This window comes from Atractosteus spatula, chromosome 7, assembly GCF_055471065.1.
Source record: "Atractosteus spatula isolate fAtrSpa1 chromosome 7, fAtrSpa1.hap1, whole genome shotgun sequence".
In the NCBI taxonomy this organism is placed as follows: domain Eukaryota; kingdom Metazoa; phylum Chordata; class Actinopteri; order Semionotiformes; family Lepisosteidae; genus Atractosteus; species Atractosteus spatula.
The window spans coordinates 35,575,202-35,597,582 of record NC_142712.1 but is presented as its reverse complement, the minus strand read 5'-3'; positions in this window follow the sequence as shown (position 1 = coordinate 35,597,582).

Sequence of the window (22,381 nt, the reverse complement as noted above, 5' to 3'; positions counted from 1 at the left end):
CTTCTAATAAGTAAGTGGACTGGCCATGTTTTGAAGAATTATATTACTTAATTAAATTAATTCAGTTAAATTCTATACATTTCAGAAAATTCAATCTTTTGTACATAATCTATAATTTCACAGGTGTCTTGTCTAAATTCAAATACATTAAATTCAGGTTCAAACACACACTTTGTCTGTTAATTTCAGTTTACCCGTTTTAAAATATGTAATAAATCTGTAAAAAGACTTTTAATTTTCTGACAATGATTTCTGTTATTTCATTGCACATATACTATAGTACACATCTGACAGAGGCTGTTGATTGGATGACAAAAAAAACCCCAATACTATTTAATACAGGCAAATGGGAATTGAACAATTAAATATCATCTGTGCAGCTAATATATCTGGCTTGTTAAATACTAAAATACTTTAAACATCTCCACTTGCTGTTATTTGAATGTATACTGTGATGTTACTACTACTCTAATTACTACAAGTATTAATAGTAATAGAAAGTCACCTGTTATGTATTCATTAGTTGCTTTTTAGAATATAGTTTTTTGAGAGTGTTTCTTTCCATTTTTAAAACTAATCAATGAGATATTTCACAAATCTTGTCAGTAAGGAGGCACTGTAGCATTTGCTCTTTTATTGACACCAAAGTCTTAAATAGAAACTGTAAAGTTCTGAATGTGTGTTTAACTTGGCTGTCTATGAGATCAGACATAAAACTATACAATTAATTTAATAAATGCCAGGACTTTCTGACAACCAATGCACAAAAAATGCTTGAAAAGAGACAAAAATGTAATCGACATATATTTCTTTGAAATCTCAATATCAATTGAGTGTTAAGTGTTTCAAAAAAAATCTGTAACATAAAAAGAATGTGCAGTTTTTCTTATATTTTTGTTTCCTTTAAAATCACAAGTGGACACAAAACACAAAGCAATATTTTCAAGGCAGCTATCAAATGAAGAATTTGTAAGTAAAACATTTAAATAATTTTCTTGCGATTCTCGTATAAAACATGTTCATCCTATCTTTTAAATACTGAATGTAGAATTATTTTTGGTTTGTAATTATTGGCAAAAAAGGTTGCCCAGAAATTGCCTTGTGTTAGGTGTATTTAATTTGAATAGTGCTATTAATCATATGTATATATGTACAGTATGTATATGTATATGTTGTACTGTATATGTTGACCTCAGAAAGCATTATAGAATTGTATTGCTTCATTTACTTCAAAGGCCTAAACATTGACTATTCCTGTGCTGAAGAAGATAGACTCAAGAGTAACATAAACTTATTGTACTGCAGCAAACTGTATGTAAATTCCTCAATGAATGTTAATTTTCAGTGTTCAACCTACCTGTACTATTATGACGCTTCAGTTCTCAGTGATTTACTTTAATTATTCCAACATTCTACTATAATAAACCTTCCTGAGTCTATTTCAGTATTGCTTATTTCTTTACATTTTCATTAAAACAAACCTCAGACACCTCAAGTGAAATGAAAGTAAGGATACATTTGGAGGGATCAAATTTTATGACACTGCCAGCTAAATTAAAGAACAAAGGAATAGAGGCAAATTTTCTGAGACCTGGCTGCTACAGGACCTAAGACTGAACTGTGACTTATAAAAAAATTTAAAAACTATATGTATTTCCATTATGTATTGCGCCTTTGCATTTGTTTTCTGAATTGTCCCTGAGTCTTCGCTTTTCTGCTTCTCCACCTGTTTGCTGTAGACTTCAATTCACCAGACTTAAAATAATAGTTGATACATGCCTGCACAGAGAAAACCTTTAATCCTCCAACAGTAGTGACATCATATACTGTATATGCTTTGTTTACTTGTTTAAATATTGCTGCAGTGTACAGTACAAATTCAGATTTTTTTTCTTTCTGGTGAGTATAATTCTTCAGGTATTTTCTTGGTTATGTCACTCAATTAAATATGAATGTGAAAATATATTTTTTTTCAAAACTGATTATGCAGTGCACTGAATAGGTTTTCACCTTTTCACATTTTGATGAATTATGTGTAATGTAATACCTTTTTTTTCAAATTACCTTTTTTATTTAAAACTGTAATGATTAAGCTGAAGAGTATTATATTGGAAAGAGACTAAATATGAGCAAAACCTGCAAAAAATATGCTATCCAGTATTTATACTTATTATACTTATATAAAAAATATATACATATTTTTATATACAGTATATTATATTTGTAGGTTTACAGGCCTGTACTGTACATGGTGAACGCCACCCTGGCCACAATTACTATCTTTTAAAAAGCTCTAAACATACTGTAGATACCAGCTTTGCACAGTATAAAAGTGTATTTTTATTAATTGGGAAAATTGCACCAGTTTTCATAGGTTCATTAGGGATCTTCAGCTTTCACCATACATTTTCTATTGGATTCAAGTTGGGACTTCAATTGGGCCACTCAAGAACATTTGAGTGTTGAGTATTGAACAAGGCTCTTCATATATAATCAGTGAGGCTTTGGCCTTGGACTTCAAATTTTTGCCTAGCTGAAATTTGAAATTTTCTCCATCATGCTTGAGAGCTGTAATGGAGCTGACGGGATGATATTCTGTGTTGGATTTGTTAGACAAAAAATGTCATTTTTGTTTGATCGCACACCTTCTGCAATATCATGGAGATGCTTTTTTTTCAAGTTCTATAGAACAATCCACATGAGTTGCCATTTCAGGCAACTTTGTGTAGAGACTAGGATATTATCCTAGTACTGTATGATCATTGACTTCCATCTCAGACACAATACTTGTTAAGTCACTATTAGCAACCCTAGCTAGTTTCCTGCTTGCCCAGCTGCTCAATTTAAAAAAGGTGTCTTGATTTGGAAATGTTACGGTTGTGTGATATGCATGCTACTTCTTAATGAGTGACATTGTAATTTACTTTTAATCTGTGCTTCTCTTCCACTATATCTATACATTTTCCAAAAGCTCTTTGGTTTTCATGGTTGGGCTGTCATATCATTATCTGAGTTGAAGCTTGAAATTAACTAGCTATCCATGGGAACTTAGTGAGACAGATGCATTTAATTTGTAAACAAGCTTATTCACATTGATTCAACAAAGAGATCATTAATTTTGTGACTTTTCAAACTAATTATTTGCGCCTGAATTGATTTAGATTTACTGGACAATCTCCCCATGTTTGGAGCCACATAAGGAGGACATATATTGTATAAGAAGTTAACAGTTCACTATTATAATCAGGTGCGAAGCTATTACAACACTTACTAGCTCTAGCTACTGCATACCTGCAGATGATCGACATGGAGACACAGAGAAGACACATCTAAACCTCATGAGACTTTAATTTGACAGGTAATCAGCATTTTGGCACAGTAGAGTTCACCACTCCGAAGAGACTGCCATTGGCTCTATGGTGGGTGATTTTCAAATTGCAGTAGCAAAGATAAACCCTGCCCATTCCACAGTAGCATAAAAGAACAGTGATAAACTGTTCATGAATTTACAAATTTGAATTATAGCAGGAAAGAGGTACTGAGCTTTAATTCTGGTGTCTTGTATGAAACGTCATATTTTCATGCAAGATGCCAGAATTCTTTCATAGACTCATTTCCCAACAGCATGGCTCTTTGGACCTTTAACTTCTTGATTATCCAATGCACTCTTTTAAAAAAGAGAAGAATTTCTAAGCAAAGGAAGCTGGTGCCAGTGTGTTGCTTACTGTATTTCTGCTGATGCAATTAGAGTGAAATGAAGCGAAAAGAAGCATCAGTGATTTTCTAGTTAGCACTACAGTGACAGTGTTAATTAACAAATTCTCACCTTATGTTCTATTTCTGACTGTGAATGGAATAAAGTGAGAAAGTGCTGTGATTTCCAGAGCAAACACAGATATGATAGGATAGACACTCAGCTACTGTAGGAACGTTACTGAAATGACCGTGTTAATCATTCCAATCATTTAAGTTGTCCATTGTTGCACATCCTTCATGTATTCCCATTTTGATCTCCCACATGACCTTTTTCTATTTATTGAACTTTTCATATTTTTTTCTAGAGAGTTTCCTGGTTCTCTAGTCTAATCATTTGTTGCAAATCAAAAATCAATACATCGACTTTTCGAGACTTTTGTCAATTTCTGCTACAGTGAGGACGCCTTTATTCAGTTGTGCTGAAATCTCTGTGGAGAAGTTCTTCTTTAGTGATGATGGCACAGAGGCAAATTAAGTCATCTGTCTGGTCCAAACTTGTAACTGCTTGCTGCAATGTTAATTGTAATGTTAAAACTGATCTTTTGGTCACCTACAATGAAGCCATCTCGAAAGCTTTCCAATGGTTATCTCATCGCCATCTCCAGAATAACGTTAATTAGGATAGGAGACATTACACAATGTTGTGGTGTCCAGTTCACCCATTGGAACCGTTCTGTCAAGGCTTCTGTGACTTTGACGTGGTCTTCTGCTACCAAATGCAGTGGAAATCCATACTCAAACACATGGAAACCCCAGTTTCTCATGATGTGCACTGTTGGAATTTTTCAGGAAGTGTGCAAAGGTTAAGTATGGTGAGTTCCTGCTTTTTTAAAAATTATTAAACACTACTGGGACACAACCCACTCTGAAATTATCCATGATGTCCATCTCTGTATTGGACCGCATCCTGTTTAGGATTTCACTTCAAGGGACCTGTTATTTAAGATGTTTGCTTATATCTATTTTCCACCATCTATTTTGCCAATACTAGAAGTTGTTGGTGGCCATGTTTGCCACTCTAATGGATTTTTACCACAGGAAACGTGATATAGTATAGTAGATTTTGTCTTATCTTATTGGTTGAATCTGTTTTACAATACCGACACAATTCCATTATGCTTTATAACATTTTACTCTATTTTTATCCTGGGATACCTTAGTAAAAATCTACAGTGGTATCTAAAACCATTATCTGTATTTCTTGCACCTAGGAGGGTGCAATCTTAGATTTACGCCTGCAAGATATTTTGGAGAGAGCAAATCCAAGCCTTTCTTTGTGAGACAGCAATCCCAGACTTACAATTGGTAGAGTGAAATCTCACTGCTTCATCAGGAAGAGCACAATCTTATACCTTATTTTTCTCTCTCAGCTTCAGAGGCTTAATCATACTATTCACTCTAATGATTAATATGAATTTCCTCATTGAATGTGTTTGCAGATGGATATCTGATAGTGTGAACTTGGAAACATTTGAAATTCTTTTCCACCATCAGACTTTCACCTTTCTATATCTACTGTATGATGAGACTTAATTCGCTTTCATAATTTTGTTTTAGTGGATGTACGTGTTCTTACTTTGCATGTGGACATTGTAAGTGATAACTGTGATTTCTTATCCATTGAATCTTTTTAAAACCCTGTAAAGCACGTTAAGCGTTTAGGTATTCCACGTTCCAGATACTATCCTCTGCTATGTAATGCTATCATATGTCTTTATAACAGGAGAAGGCTTAAATTATATGACACAGATACCCTTGGGGAATCTGAGCCAGGGCTAAAGCTATTTTTCTGCTATTTTGTTTCTCATTCAAACTGATCGAATTGCCTCAATTGCTTAACCACTTTTAGTGTTCTAGTCTTTCCTTGTCTGGACTTCAATCAGTTTCTGTTTGAAATTTATTAGGGTTTTGAAACTTATCTCCTGCCTCATTGCACTTAACAGTGTACAAATGTGACCTTGGAAGACATGAAGCACAATGTTATTGAATTCTAAGAATTTACTCGTTTGTCAGTTTTTGGTCTTTGAACTGCAGAACTAAAGACCACAAAATACCCAAGACCCCTATTCAAGAAAAACATCGATTCAAGAAAGAGTAAGGAAGGCAACATCACATCAAAAAAACATCACATTATTCAAAATAAATACCTTTGAGCAATAAATGCAGTGTAGTGTGAGAGGAAAAATAAGCTATTCACAGTCATGTGAAGTATGGCCTTATGAAGATTATTTAAGAAAAGCACGTGTGTTTTTGAACTATATATAAATGTGCTCTCTTTATAACCTGTACACTTTAACTCAGTGGTTAGGGACCTCAACTGGCAATGAGAAACTTTTAAGGTCTACTGGAAACCTCCATTTCAAATGAATCTTGGAAAGATAAAAACTTTATTTAGATACTGCTTATATTTGGAATGGTGAAAAGCCTTTGCTAGCATTAGAAAACAATATGTTTCCTTTTTATTTGGCCTTTAAAGGGGGTTCCATTTTCCCCAAGCTACCCAGCACTATAAATGGGCTCCGATATCTAGAGAAGAACCATACATTCTGCTTGTGTCGTTCTGATCAAGAGAATCCCTGAGGGTTTCTGAACATTTGAGTCATTTGAGTGATACACAGGCAGCTAGGCAATCTGTGTCTTAGAATTTTTCCAATCAACGTTCATCTTATCTTTGTGTCTAAACCTGTATCATTTAACTTCATTTTCTTTGTATCTTATGTTTGAAATTGTGTAAAACCTAAAATAAAGTCAGCTGCTTTGCATGTGTAAAATTGTAGATTGGAATCAAGGTAAAAGTGGAGAATCCCATCTTGGAATTAATAGGTATCTGATTGGTCCCTCCCTCTATTTTAAATTCCTTTCTGCCATCAGACTTTCACCTATCTACATCTACTGTATATTACGGCTTCATATATGATATTTACATTCAAAATACTAGATGTGGAATAAATATGTAAAGCCCTCACTGTCTTCATATTCTAGTGACATAAGTACAGTACTTCCCATGCAAATATACTGTAGCATTCCTGATTTATTTATTTTCAATATGGTCGTTCTCAGTTTTGAACAGTGCATACTGTGTTCGTGCTGCAATAAATGTTTAAGAGGTATTTATATATCTGCTGTTCCAGCGACTCACAGCCTTTTGGAGAGAATACATTGCAGGGCAATCTATCTCACTTTAGGAAGTGCCTTTATATCAGCACGTTGTATTACTGTGTGTGCAAAGCAAAGTGACCTTCAGGATGAAAATAAGATGTCAGTTCTGCAACTGAGTCATAGCTGGAAATTTCCCAGGAAAATCAACCAAAGATTTTTTTTTCTCTGCACTGCTGCAAAGCATCTGATCCAAGGTTATAAGCAGAAGGAAGCTATCAGGCACTGGCAGGAAATTTGAAAGGCACAGATATCTACAGTATTTGAAAGCTATTAGAGGAAAATACTGAATTGAGAACTTGAATTAAATGTAGAAAAAAGCTTAACTAAACTAAACAATGATTGAACACTTGAGCACCCAGATAGGGTGACATTTCTATTAACTGATAAAAGTATTTCTCATTTAGGATGTTCAGATACATTAGAAAATTATTTAAAACCCTGTAGAATTCAAAACAAAGAATTCCTGAGCAATCCACAAAGAGCTTTAGTTTAGAGCTTCACAAAACATACCCTCTGTTAGGATGATTTGTTTGGCAATTTGTTTGTAATCCAAACAGCGATTGATTGATTTCGATTTAATTGTTTAATTTGGTTTAATTGCTGGTATATTTTAAATCAATAATATACTGTACATTATCAGCTATTTTAAATCAATAATATACTGTACATTATCAGCTATTATGCACCTCAAATTTGGTCAGTGATTTAGTACCTGATCTGCTGCTATTTTAGACTAGCAGAGGATGAAAAGTGGAAATGACTTTCAAAGTGATCCAGCTATAAATAAATTAGATCTGGCTAATAATGTAGGTCAGTCTTAATGTTGCACTCTCACAGATGCTGGAGAGGGTTTCTTCCATTCTTCCACTTTCACAGTGCTTTATTACTTCGAGAGTCACTGTGTGTCAGAGCCTAACCTAGAAGGTAGAGGGCACAAAGTGGGACCTGTATGGAATGAGGTCAACGTTGCTGTGTGTAAAATATTAATGTGTGATTTTTACTCCCCAAATGTTAGTTTCAGCATTTGTGGGTTTGTAGTCAGTATAACATCTTGTCTTGGGGAGCGGAATGAGTCATTAAGATGGAGGCTTCTACTTTCAATCTGACTGCATTATTGGCCAGCTGCAGCCAGGAGCTGTTGAGAAGCTGTACTGATTGGAGAATCCTAGGTTTACGGCAAATAAGCTCCTTTAGTTGCTTGTGGAAAAGCAGTGCTTTTTTTCTGTCTTCCCTTTAGTACCTTACATCTAACCATCATTGGATTACAGTGTGGCAAACAAAATGATACATTGCCACAACTCTCAGAATGAACTTGTCCTCTTCCCCTAGGCAGATCAAAAGTTGCATTTAGATGTGGGATATATCAGATGTTTAATTTAGCTTAAAAGTCTAGGACACCGGATATTTTGTGTTGACAATAGCCTCAATTTAAAAAAAAATAAAGTATCTTGACATCAAGACCCTTTTCTAAGCTCCACATGGTCTAATTATAACTTTTCAATCTTGTAATTTCTAGTAAGGTTGTTTAAAATGTGATGTATATTCTCATATTATTAGCCACATCTCTTTGTCACAGCATCATACATCATCTGTAATCTTTCAGAACAAGACAGTGGTTTAGCTTTGTTGCCACAGCTCCTCTTTTCCTGTACAGTGCAGGAAATATTCATGGACAGCAGCATAGTGTTTCACAACCTGAAAATCACATGTAGTAAACTGAATTATTGAAGGGACTTCATGTGAGAAGTAACACATTTCACGAGGAATGACAGCAGCCGAAAGCTTGGGAGAAATTAGAATCGTTTATTGTGATGTGGAGATTTGGCGTAACCCGCTTGGCTGAGGGCCAACCTCCCGGCCGTCGGACGGGGAGGATAGGACCCCCATGCGACCTATGGGGTAGCTGCAAAGGTGGAGAGGGGGTGGAGGAGGGATGCAGAAAACGAACGAGGAAGAGGAGAGAGTGACATTTGATATTTATGGAGACCGGTTGCTTACGTCAGGATTAGTGAGAATTGCGGCAGCTGTGTCGAATGAGCGCGGCTGCCTTCATTCCTCCCGAACTTTCATTAAAAACTCCATTTCACGAGGAATGACAGCAGCCGAAAGCTTGGGAGAAATTAGAATCATTTATTGTGATGTGGAGATTTGGCGTAACCCGCTTGGCTGAGGGCCAACCTCCCGGCCGTCGGACGGGGAGGATAGGACCCCCCAAAAGAATCAAGCGGGACCCCCAGTCACCAGTGCAGAAAAACAAAAACAAAAGATTATTGGGCCCAATTCAGCTGAGGAGAGAAAGTGCCTGCTTGAGGATACCGGGGTTAGTTTTAATGTGTGCATGGTAAGCCTCAGAGGATCGACGACCGAGTTGCTTGATGAGATACTCGGGTATGCCTTAGCGAGCGGCGGAGGATGCGGCCCCTGATCCGGAGAATTGTTTAGGAGGGTATCATGATACGGCCCGTCTCGTTTGCGAACAGAGGGACAGTAGGCGAAGCTCCGGCGGAGGTGCGAAGATGTGCGTAATGGGATAGAGGCTCGAAAGGGCTTATGTAGGAACAGAGTTTGAAATAATAGATGAGAGTGGCGGATCCGAGTTGGTTGGTTTTGCTTTTCTTGAGATAGAAGGTCAGCGTCTCGGAAGATAAGATGGAGATGTTGGATAAGCAGGATTGAGAAGAAGGATCGAAGGATGTGGAATTAGCGGTGATTTCGGAGCACCTTAGGAAGATAAAGAAGGCTAACGAGAATAAAGATTCAAGAGGGCGGTCGACCCAGGGCGAGTGGTAACCTGACCTGACAACGTAGATGCAGGATTCAAGGATGTCTGAGGTAAGTGGTGCGCGTAGGTTCGGAAGTGGTTTTTCAAGCCACTGAAAACCCTTAAAGGAGAGTAATTTGAGGGTGGATAAGGGATGGACAGATCGTGCCGAAAAGGAGTGGATGCCGCACAGGTATACTTTGGCGGTGGATGCTCGTACCTTGAGTGAGTTTCTACGATAGCGAACGAAGGACGATACGGTGAGAATGTCGAAAGAACGGAATCTTGCTCGCGGAGAGGTGGAAGGATTGAAAGCCCTTCCAGGCAGTGCAGTAAGAATTGAGAGTTCGAGGGGCGATCCCTAAGAGGATAGTTTGCTGGGCCAGCTGGAGATAGCAATGGAAAGGATGATTCAGAGGAACGCGAGTTCCGAATAGGGAGGTACTGTGCACGAGTTCAGTCTTGCATCTGGTGCCAAGTTCCTGAATTGAAAGCGAGAGAGAGAGAGTCAGCTATCTCGTTAAGGTGGCCTGGAATGTGAGCAGCTACGCGGATGAATTGATGTGTGAGAGAAATCCATTTAAGGCGGCAGAGGAATTTCATGATGGATTGGGATGAAGACCTTCCTTTGTTGATTATATGAACTACTGCATGGGTGGCCGAATGGATGAGGACGGTTTTTGTTTCCAATTGTGGCCCCAAAGAGAAGCAGCAACGACAATTGGAAATATTTCTAACAAGGCCGATGACTGGTTGGTGAGAGGGATTGGAGAGAAATCAGGAGGCCAAGGGGCCGCAAACCATTGGCCTTTGTAATAGCCTCCGAAACCGACTGAGGGGGCTGCGTCTGTGAAAAGCTGGATATCCTCAGTGTCAGAGAGGAGGTCATCGTAGGAAAGAGATGCCATTCAAGTTGGCCAAGAGAAGCTGCCAAAGCCTGAGCTCGGATTTGCAGTTGGCTGAAGGGCTTACGTGGTGGTAAAGAGAGGGCACGGGAGAGGCGAGGTCGAGAAGGTAGACTGTCCTTGAGGAATGATACGCATGGCGTAATTGAGGTGGCCGAGCGGAGAGAGAAGTTCCCTCTTTGTGCGAAATTTGGCGGAAGAATAGATAGAGATATACATCTGCATCTTGTCGATTTTGTCGCGAGGCAGGAAAGCGGAGAAATTGATGGAATTGAGGGTGATCCCGAGGAATTGGATTATGAGAGGGGCCAGTTGTTTTGTCCATGGCAAGGGGTACCCCTAGTTTCCTAAAAACGGAAAGAAGTGTGGTGGAGGCTCTTGCAGGTGGGGTGTGAGGAAAGACTATGGTAAGGAAATTGTTGAGAAGGTGGACGAGAAAAGGAAGCTCATAGTTATTCGAGGGGATCCAGCCGAGAGCTTCGGCTAAGGTACCGAAAATGTTTTGGGCTACTCCTACGTCCGAAGGTAAGGCGGACTGAGAAGAATGAACCGCCGATGAACTCCGAAGAGGTGCCAGAGGTCTGGGTCAGGAGGCATAACTTTAACGGCACTGGAGATGTTGGCCTTGGCGAGCCAGGCGCCCAGACGGACCGCTATACCAATGGGATTGATGTGGTATGCAGGGAATGGGGAAGAGTCAAGTGGGCCAATCGTGAGACCATTCTCGACTTTGGATGCTAGCAAGGAATCAATGGAGTGGGGATCGGCGGTGGCAGATTGCAAATTTTTTGCAAAGACGAAGGATGAAGGAAGTGTGCACGGGCCTGGTGAGAATCCGAAGGAAAGGCCTTCGAGTAAGATGTGGGTGGAAGAGGGGTCGGGGTGACGGAGCAGGCCGAAAGCAAGAGCGGGGATGTCGATTGGGGCAGACGGAAAAGCCAGTAGTCATTTGGGAACGCTGAAGGTGGAGCGAGCATGGAAGGGCCGGCGGGGGCAGGCAGAGCGAGCATTAGCTTCGCCGCAGAAGCTGGAAATGTGAAGGAAGCGACGAAGGGGGGAGGTACGTGTAGAGGAATTGAAGATGTTGGAAATTTGTTGGCCTCTGATCATCACGATGGGGCGACCGCGAACATCTTTGGACCGGGAAGGTTTGAAGAACCTGGCGGGAGAATAGATGCTGTGGGGGAGAAGGGGCGGAGTCAGGGTTGGGCTTGCGGACAGTATCTGGGCAAAGATTTGATGAATGTGTCCAAGAGGAACAGAAGTCGCAGGAAAGAGCTTGGACACCGGTGAAAGTGCGGCAGTAAAGCTCAATGTCGAGGGCTCCCCGGTAGGTGTGCTGGTTCCATTGGAATAGGCGGGCAGCGGCCTCGGCCAAGAACTGCTTATGGTAATCGTAGAACAGGGAGCCCTCGAAGAGGACAGATAGATCGGGGATGCTGTGCATGTAATCGTCGAGTTCCTGACGACGTTGGGGAAAGGCGGAGCACGTGATGTCGTGGAAAATGCTGAAAGCCAAGCAGAAGTCGAAAATTCGAAGGACTGAAGCAGAGTGAGGGTCAGAAGATTTGAGAGTAACGGAAATCGAGCCGCGGTCGGCTGTTCTAGGATCGGAGTTGCAAGTGGAGGAAGAGAGAAGGTGAGCTAGATTGGCGTCCGCCTCAGAATTTGCTGCCGGAGTGAAAAGGGGATAGGAGGAGGACTAAACTTTAGTGCGTTAGGAGGAGCTGGGAGAGGAACGGCTGTTCGGAGAGGAAAGTCCTTAGTAAAGGGGAGATTGGAATCCAGGGCCGAAGGCATGGGATGACGGATGCCGTGTTGGACGCCGGGGAAGGGAGAAGATGAAGAGGGAAGAAGAGCGGAAAGCAGATTGTGGTAGGAGGGGTTTGACGGATCTGGGGCCTGAAGCTCGGTGGCTTGGGATATGGAAGCTGAAGACTGTTGAGGAAATGAAGCAGGGGCAAAGGCTGCGTTAAGGACTGAGGAGGCTGCTGAGTCGTCTTGGACGCCAGGGGGTGGGGGAGGGTAAGGGCCGCCTGCTGGCTGAGCTGGGGGTCGTTTACTAGCTGGCCTTCGGGACGTGGAGACAGCAGCGGGGGCCGAAAGAAAAGAAACCGGGGCCGAAGGCACCAAGCTGGCGGAGCTTGAGCCGTGTTGGACGCCGGAGGTAGAGACAGAGGAGAGTGCAGAAATTAGATTAAGCGGAGAAGGGGGGGGGGGGGGGCGTGAGCCTGGGGCCTTAGACTCGGCAGCAAGGAGATTAGGGCAGGAGGCTGGGTGCAGTTGTTCAGCAGAGGGATGGATTGCTTGGGGGAAGAGACAGACACGGACATATCAGGACAAGACAAGACAAGACAAGACAGAAGATGCGACAGGCAGAGGCGCGGGCAGCCTCGGGGTCCTCATGTTGGGATGAGTGGCGGCAGCGCGGGTGATGTCATCAGAGGGCGCCGGGGGAAGCTGGGGAGTTGATGTTTCCTTGTGTAGACTGCGGTTAAGTACAGGGAAAACAAGCTTTTTTTTTTTTGGAAGCGTTTCTTTTAAAATGGACGCCGTGTTTTCGAGGTATCCTCTGGAGGCTTGCTACGGTCCGGTTGGAAGTCGCGAGGGATGATCCAGGAGAAGGGGGAACCGATGTGCGTGAAGCGCGGCGGCAGGGACATCCTCGAGAGAAGCGGGGGTTATTTGGAGATTTTGCCGTGGAGGAACGGGGAGGCTGGGTTTGTAATGAGAGAGGGACTACGACGGCGGAACGCGGACTACGACGGCGGAACACAGTCTTCGGCGAGGAGTTGGATCTTGTGAGGACTGGCTGGAAGATGAGCGGCGCTGATGTGGCACGGCGGCTGAAGGAGGCGATGAGACGGAGGTGAGGGGAGCTGTGGGGGGTGGACTGGACGAGAAGGGTAGGAGAGTCTCCTGCGCTGCAAAAAGGTCTTCATCGGAGCGGCGGATTTGTAGATCCATGAGAAGGGAGCACGGATTCGAGCTAGGCGAAGACAAACCATGCAGAAAACGAACGAGGAAGAGGAGAGAGTGACATTCGATATTTATGGAGACCGGTTGCTTACGTCAGGATTAGTGAGAATTGTGGCAGCTGTGTCGAATGAGCGCGGCTGCCTTCATTCCTCCCGAACTTTCATTAAAAACTCCATTCATTGCTGGAAATTATACCTGCCCCAGTGTGTCTCATTTGAATGTTGCTACCAGCAAGCAAAGGGTGCAAGGCAAGATACGACCAATTTTCCCACAAGTCAATTAACCTACCAGTATGTCTTTGGACTGTGGGAAGAAACTGGAGCACCTGGAGGAGATCCACATAAACACAGGGAGAACACTACACAAACACTACACAGATAGCACCCCAGGTCCACAACTGAACCCAGTGCCCCAGTGCTGCAAGGCAGCAGAGCTAACCACTGCATGGGTAGTGTTTTACTTTTGTACTATGATTATTACATTAGGCCATCTTGGGTTGACATTTTTCCTCAGTGTTGAGACTGTAGGATGAACATTTCCTTGAATCATTAGTCTCACTGGGTTTGCTTGGTCATACTCTGTGGGTGTTGCATGGTAGCTCAGTAATCCAATGTAAGGATAAGGTTACATCAAAATCTTCTGGTTTGGAGCCTTAAGCCTTTGCCGTTAGATAGTGGACAGTACGTACTAGAGTTTTTATTATTAAAGTCATAATCAGTGGTAAACGTCCAATTCCAGGCCACTTGTTTCAGGTTTCTTGCTCTCCAAATCTTGCTGGTAAAACAAGATTTGGCCCTACATAATGTCACCAAGCATCATGACAAGCAGTCAGCAGCGGTACTAAGGACATTTATCCCCTTCCATTGACACAGATCAACAGCTGCCAGCTGTCATGGCTGCTGGGCGCCTTGTGGAGATGAGTGGTCCTTTGTGCTGACTTGGCTGGTTTTCATTGCAGTGCTGCAATGACAAGAAAGTCTGTATTGCTCTATGCATTTGTTTCAACAGTTTGTTACATCCTTCCTAACATACAAACTCCATACAGATAGCAACACAGGATTGGAGCCAGGGTTAAAGTCATGAGAGGCATCATGCTAACCACTGCACCACCATGTCACCCCTAAAGGCAAACAACTGCATTTAATTTGTGAGTAAAACATGGATGAGAAAATTGTATGCTGAAGAAGGTTTCAAACCGCTCAAAGGAAAAGGTCAAATGTGCAAACATGATGGTCTATATCTGAACGAGATGGACATCAGTCTTCAAGGGGTAAGGATGCACAGAGAACTTCAAAGAAGTTTATACTAGAATGGAAGTTATTTTTCTGTCCTTGGCAATGGGAATATTCTGCGGCTCAAGTGATACTATAAGGTTGAATGTTGTCTTTCAGTGGTATGCTGACAGGTTCTCAGCTTTGATGTGAGGAAATCCATCAGTTCACACCAATAGCTAATGCCAAACAAGTTTTCCACATCTGGCTTTACAGTATCTCCGTGAACTCTGAAACAGCAATACTGTACTGTATTTTAATTTGCTCTTAGATTTGAGTGCTTGTAATAAAGTGCCATCTAGTGGTCACATACAGTATGTCTTCCTGCAGTATATTCTCCACAGTACTTAAAAACGTGCAGTGAGATATATGAAAATTCTCATTAAAAGTTCTGTTTTTTTTCTTAATCTAGGTGTAGTAATACATTCTCTAATGTCATGAGTGCCACGTATATGTGGTTCTGCTCTGTAATATGTCCAACAAGGCATTGGGAGTGGATACTCTGGGACTACAGACATAAGGTCCTCTTTTCAGCATGGAATAAACCTATTACTTGTTTCTTTGCAGCCTACGCATGCTGACACAGCTACCCACCTGAACTACAGTAAGATACAGATGAATACTGTTCTATGTACATAAGCACATACTGTACAGCTCCTGAATCTTCAAAATATGGTAATAGAAAATATTACACTTTATACTAAATAGTACTGGCATAATGTGTTAGATAGCTTTTCTTTATTTCATCAGTGTAAAAGTAAGTATATAATCCTGAGTAGCAATTAATATAAAAATCTTCAATAATCTCAATAAACTTGCTTTTTAATAAAGAATAATTTGTCTGAGTGTCTTAAAGAATAGAACCTCTTGTGTATGTGTAGAAATACTGAACACTGAAAGTGTTAGTTTCACCATCCCTGACCTGTGAGAGCCAGTTTCCCTCACCTATGGCTTTTCAAAAGCTGATCTTTGTTACAGACAACTCCTTAATTATTTAATTGATCTTTAGCTGGCTCAATTAAATTATTAAGGGGGTGACTAGATGGCCAGCCTTAAAGAGGCTGGCATGAAAGGGTCTCATATTAAAGTATCTTGCTCTCAAATAATGACCTTTAATGACCTAAAAACCCACCTTAAAATGGTATTAAAGCTAAACCTATTTGAAAAGGTGCATGAATTCAAATCTGGAGTGTCCGTGATCTGCTTAAGCGCTGTGAGCAAAGGAGTGTCCTGTAAAACTACATATTATATCAAAAGCTCTGAAATTCCAAGAAAAATTAAAATTTTATTAAAAAAGGATGGAATTAGGAATTGCTTTTCTTTTTATGCACACTCACAAACACAAGACATACAAATACACAAATAACATTGGAATCAGTTGTATTATCTTTGAGGTCTGGCAAAAAAAATATTTCCCAGGTCATTCTGTTGGTTACTTGAGGTTGCATGGTGTGAGATTTCAGCTGGGCAGCGACTGGAAAGAGGAGATCCATTTCTCAAGACTAGAAGGGGCAGTGAAAACATAATGAGTGCTACTTTGACTGTAAAGCACAGGGGAATTAAAATGTGTTATTGTTATTTATAATGATAATAGTTATAATGCTGTCTGTCTGAAAGGTGCACCAGGTTTACAGCCAACGAATATGAGAAGAAATGTGAATGAACTGTTGATCTTGCTATTTGTGTCATTCTTTAAGCCCATAAAAGATGCCCATGTAACAGTTCAAAAGCCTCCCAGAACTAATACACAAATATATGTCCATATGTGCTTTGGGCCTTAAACCTACAGTTAGACATTGAGGTAACAGGAAAAAATATATAAGCATAGACTGTTTATTTCTTCCCTTCTTGGCTGTAATTTGCAATGTTATTGCTTTCATCTGGTAGCAGTCATCAGAGCACTGCAGTGTTTGTGTCAGGGTCAGTCAGTTTTTTAAACCTGCCTGTGGAACATTTCTAGGAGAGTAGCTAACTCTAAGAAGTCCAATTTGGGTAATTTTTAGAATTAAATTGGTGATTTTTACTTCAGTATTTGTCTCTAGTATACTCAAAAATGACCATTTTCTTAACACAGACTATTTGCTTTTTGATGTCTTGCAAAATGTTGTAGTACACGAGAAATGCACCTTATTGCACCAGTACTAAGTGGAATATGTTCTCTCGGCTGTTATTTAATATTCTTATTAATTATGCTAAAATTAATTCATTCATTATTATGAATCTATGGAGGAATTGAACAGAAATGAAATCCTATGTGGTATAGCATGTGTGACTGTACAGTATGTGAGCTTTTCTCTGGATACACAAAGGGCTCTCTGCTTTAGTTGCTTCTTTCTTTGTTTGGTCTGCCCTCTTGTGGTCTTGTGGAATGGTACTGATATTTCATTATTACAGCTGAGAAAAAATATAAAGTTATTTAATTATCAAGATGCACATTCCAATGTTTTTGTGCATTTTAGTAAGTGAAATATGTTGAAGGATATATCATATTTTATTGTTGTGATTATTGTTGTTTTGTGGTCAGGGAGGGCATCTACCTCAGATAGTGTTTGTTTGTTGCCAATTTCTACAAAAATGACAAATAATGAAAGAGGGGGGAGAGGGATAATATGTCTGCTTGAAACTACAGAAACAGCCACAGCTAATTTGTCTAGATTGGCAAATTTTCTGTCCCAGACATAATGTATGCTCAAATGTTTCTTAGCATAGCTAGAACTGGACAGAGTCATGTAAGGTCCCAGTATTACCTAAGTGATAAGTCACTTTTTCACTGGTGAATACATTACATATTAAAACTTGCCCCTTGATACTGCAGTAAAAGACTCAGAAAAAGGACACTGCCAGCTTGTGCCTGGCTGCATGAAGGCTAAATTGTGACAGTATGGTCTCTGCAGGAGAGTGAGAAAGCCAGCACACAGGGGCGTTGACCTGTTCCTCATTCAGACAAGCTGTTCAGAGATTAACTCTGAAATCCCCAAACAGATTATATGGCACGGAATACAGTTCCTTTTATCTAACTATGGAGACGGCTCTGTTTAAATACATATATTAGAAGTAATACCAGCAGTAGATGCAATACAAACCCCCACCATATTAAAACAATCAATTTTGATTTACAATATGGTCAATAGGGAGTGTCACTGGTGCAGTGGTTAGCACTGCTGCCTCATAGTGCTGGGGCTCTGGGTGCAATTCCCAGGGTGCTATCTGCGTGCAGTTTATCTATTCTCCCTGTGTTTGCATGGCTTTCTTCCAGTTTCCTCCCACAGTCCAAAGACTGCTACAATAGGTTAATTGGCTTCAGGGAAAACTGGCCCTGATGAGAATGCGTGCATGTCTGTGTCTGTGTGTGCCCTGCAATGTACTAGCGTCTCATCCAGGGCGTATCCTGCCGTATGCCATTTGCTTGTTGGGAAAGGCTCTATCTCCCCCAGGACCCTGTATTGGATAAAGAGATTAAAAAATAAATGTATTTACTCAATGCTTTATTAGAAAAAAAGAAGCACACACTGTATACTGTAGTTAGACTAGCATCATATGTAACCATTGTACATTCTGAAAGGACTGATGTAGAGACATAGGCAGATAACTGATATTTATACAGCTAGTGAAGCCTGCTGTGAGAGATTGACAATTCCACTGTGTTTGAGGTTACTCATTTTACTCGGGCATTACTCCACCATATATCAACTGCTAAAGCATTACCATCTAATAATTAATAATTGCTTACACTTGTAAAGCGCTTTGAGTGGAGTGTCCAGAAAAGTGCTATATATATATAATATAATATATATATAATGGGGACTCCCCTCTATCCCACCACCAATGTGCAGCATCCACCTGGATGATGCGACGGCAGCCATAGTGCGCCAGAACACTCACCACACTGCTACAGTGTGGGGTGGAGCGGTAGCTCTGTGGCTAAAGATCTGCGCCTGTGCCTGGAAGGTTGCTGGTTCAAATCCCGCAGCTGGCAAAGGAATCCTACTCCATTAGGCCCCTGAGCAAGGCCCTTAACCCCAACTGCTCCAGGGGCGCAGTACAATGGCTGACTCTGTGCTCTGACCCCAAGCTTCTCTCCTTGTCTGTGTCTCATGTAGAAAAGCTGGGGTATGTGAAAAGATGAATTCCTAATGCAAGAAATTGTATAGGGCTAATAAAGCAACATTATCATTATTACATCAGCTATCAGTGGGGAGGAGAGCAGAATAATTAAGCCAATTCATAGATGGGGATTAATAGGAGGCGATGATTGGTAAGGACCAATGGGAAATTTGGCCAGGACGCCAGGGTTACACCCCTACTCATTTCGAGAAACGCCTTGGGATTTTTAATGACCACAGAGAGTCAGGACCTTGGTTTTACGTCTCATCCGAAGGACAGGGCCTTTTTACAGTATAGTGTCCCGTCACTATACTGGGGCATTAGGACCCACATAGACCACAGGGTGAGCACCCCCTGCTGGCCCCCCTAAAACCTCTACCTGCAGCAACCTTAGTTTTTCACGGGAGGTCTCCCATCCAGACCTCTAGGATAATAAGGACCAATTAAGTTATCAGATATTAAATTGCTTTGAATATATAATGTTTTCTTTAATCACAGCCTCTTGATTTCCTCTGTTACACCTATTTTCAATTTTTTTTCCTCAAATGTAGTAGAAAAATCATTTACAATGATTGTTATGAAAACAGTTTGTAACGAACAGTTCTTTCCAGACCCTATGCGGACAACACAATCCAGAATCGTGAGGTAACACTAAAGTTAAAAAAGTCATGCAGGAATACGGGGATGAAAACAGAGGGGCGTGTCCAAAGTGCGCTGGTGCACGGGGGAGGTGTGGCCGAGGCAAACAATCCAAAAGTAATCCAAAGAAAGTCCATAGCCAGGTGATCCATCCAACAAGGAATTAAAACCTTAACGGGACCAGGCGCTTCCAAGTCCCGGACTCGCACGGTGCAGAAACCAGATGCAGAGCCACGATGAACGTCAGCGCCTGGCTTTTAAGGTGGGCTGGGAACAGGGGTCAGGTGCACAGAATTAAATCCAAAGTGAAAGAGCCGGAGCGCCCTTAAGAAGGAGGGACTACAATCGTGACATAGTTTTAATATTAGGAAATTTATAGATTAAAAATTAGTTTATATTTTGAAAACACAAAGTTTAGAAGTTTAGAATGATTTTTCATTTTTAATTAATTGTGTAATATTTAGCTAAAAAACACAGAAAATATTTCTCATTTATACAATTGTGTTTCTTAAATTGCAAAGTGTCCTGGTCAAAATGTCAAATTGCACTCTGTTAACTTAGTGATCCAGGCTTAAAGAGGCAAGCACCAAACTGCTGTGACTTCTTGTATCCTCACAGTTCAAATTACTGCTTTTGGTTTTACTTTAGTTAATTTAATTGATTCCAAAGGCTAATGTCCACCTCTGATAACTACTGAAGATTGCATTTTTAGAGCCCTTTAACATTTTGACAAATCAGCTTGCATGTGTCTCATAAATAGCTCTTTTATAACCTCAATCATTTTTATTGTGCTTATAATTATGGATTGGATATCATTCCAAAACATGGCCACAACAGATTGTACGTATCCACTGCAACTTACTCTATGCATTAAGAGAGTGCACATAATTGAAACATTACTTGACTATGATCACAGAATAGATCTGTATGTTTTTTATATTACTTTAAAGGTAGCATATGTCTGACAACAATTATCATTAGACTGATTGCATTATTTGTGAAAATATCACACGACACACAACCCTAATTTTCATAGCTCCCAGCATGACCTAAACTGGAACAATGTTTTGTTTCTCAATGCAACCAGCTGCTTAATGTGGGCTTTATCACAAAGAACTCTTAGTAAAATTCACAGACGGGTTCCTTACAGTACCAAGCATATAAAAACACCAGCATGTGAAATTGAAAGTTTTTTTAGAAACATGAGTGCATCTGACAGGACTAGGAACTACGACTGAGCATTACTCAGCTTCACAGTGCTTTAGTCAGGCCCACAACCAGAAACGGATTAGCTGATGAGACAATTGAGGTAGATATTCCTTCAAGTCCTGTCTACAGACACAGGAACAAGCTGAGGTTAATGTTGTGCTAAAAGGTATAAAAATGAAGAATAACACAGTGTTTTCTCTGTGTATTCTTTAGTTGACATGCTGACACAACTCCTCATTCAAATAGAAAATGTTGTCAAAGAAAGACCAAGACCTGCTCAGGGAAGAAGTACTGGGAGATATGATGACAGTCACTGTGTCCTGTTCAGCACAGGGATGTCATGGCAACTGTGTGTCCCAGCAGACACAATGCAACAGCTCATGAGCTGGGTCTTCAAAATATGAGGCTGAAGAGACATACAGTAATTCCTGGAATCAGCTTCACAGGTAGTCGTTCATTTTTCTCCCATTAAATGCAACTGATAAAAGTAAAGCTTGAAAATGGAGGCACCCTGCTAAAACATGTAATGAAACATTTGTCCAGGAGCACAGGAGAGCAGGTTAGTAGTGTAAGCTTGCAGAGAGGAGTGTCAAGAAACATTATGACTGCTTATTATGGTAACACCCAGAACCCTTGCGGTGCAATGTCAATCAATTCCTTTTGTGTTTGTAGTTAGTTGTTGCTATGGCCAGTCTCTGGTTCTCCTAACTTGGATAACAACACTGTTTATGTGCAGAATAATCAGAAACAACATACTGTACCATTAATGCTGCGTTAGACAGGTGTCCCATTCAGGGTTGAAGTTTTCCCTTGGTATTTTATATGCTTAAGAACGCCCAATAGGGGACACTGCTGACAATACATATACTATAGAGAGGAGAGGAAGGAAGTGTAAGGGAGAAGAAAGCAACCGCCATGTTTTCAGTAAAGGTTATGTTCTCCTTCTTATGTTAGTCCTTCTTCATTATTTCTACATTGCTAACTACACAATAAGGGTTGGGCCTACCTTGTGCCCCTTGCTTGGTAGGAAAGTCCCAGGCTTACATGACCCTGTAATGGAAGAAGAGGATAGAAATTGGATGGAAGGGTGTCATATACCATTAACGCTTATAGTTATTAAACCAGTATGTTAAGCAAACAGTAATAAATATCTAACAATGTATATTTATACTTTTATTTACACCTGCTGCTGCTGCTGCTGTTGTACCCTTGAGCAAGGTTCTTCACTTAGATGACTTCAGTAAAATGCCCAGCTGGATAAATGGGTACAAATCTATCACTTTAAATAAATGTGTCAGCCAAATAAAATATTCAGTTAAAAACACACACACAGCAAATCCAACTGCCAGCAATCAGTGATGAGGAGATGTTACAGCAAGAGAGATTCAAATACATTTCCCCTTTCCAAGTTTGCTTAAGCTGCAAGAAGAAAACTTTAGGGTGCCTGTGCCTCTCTCTCCAGCTGCAAAGTACTCACTGATGCAAGTGCTTTCAATATTCTGAACTAGTGACAATGTGTTTGAAAACTGGTAGAAGTAATTGTTTTCTATTATTTATTTTCTATTCAATAAGACAGATGCAAAATCAAATCCAACATA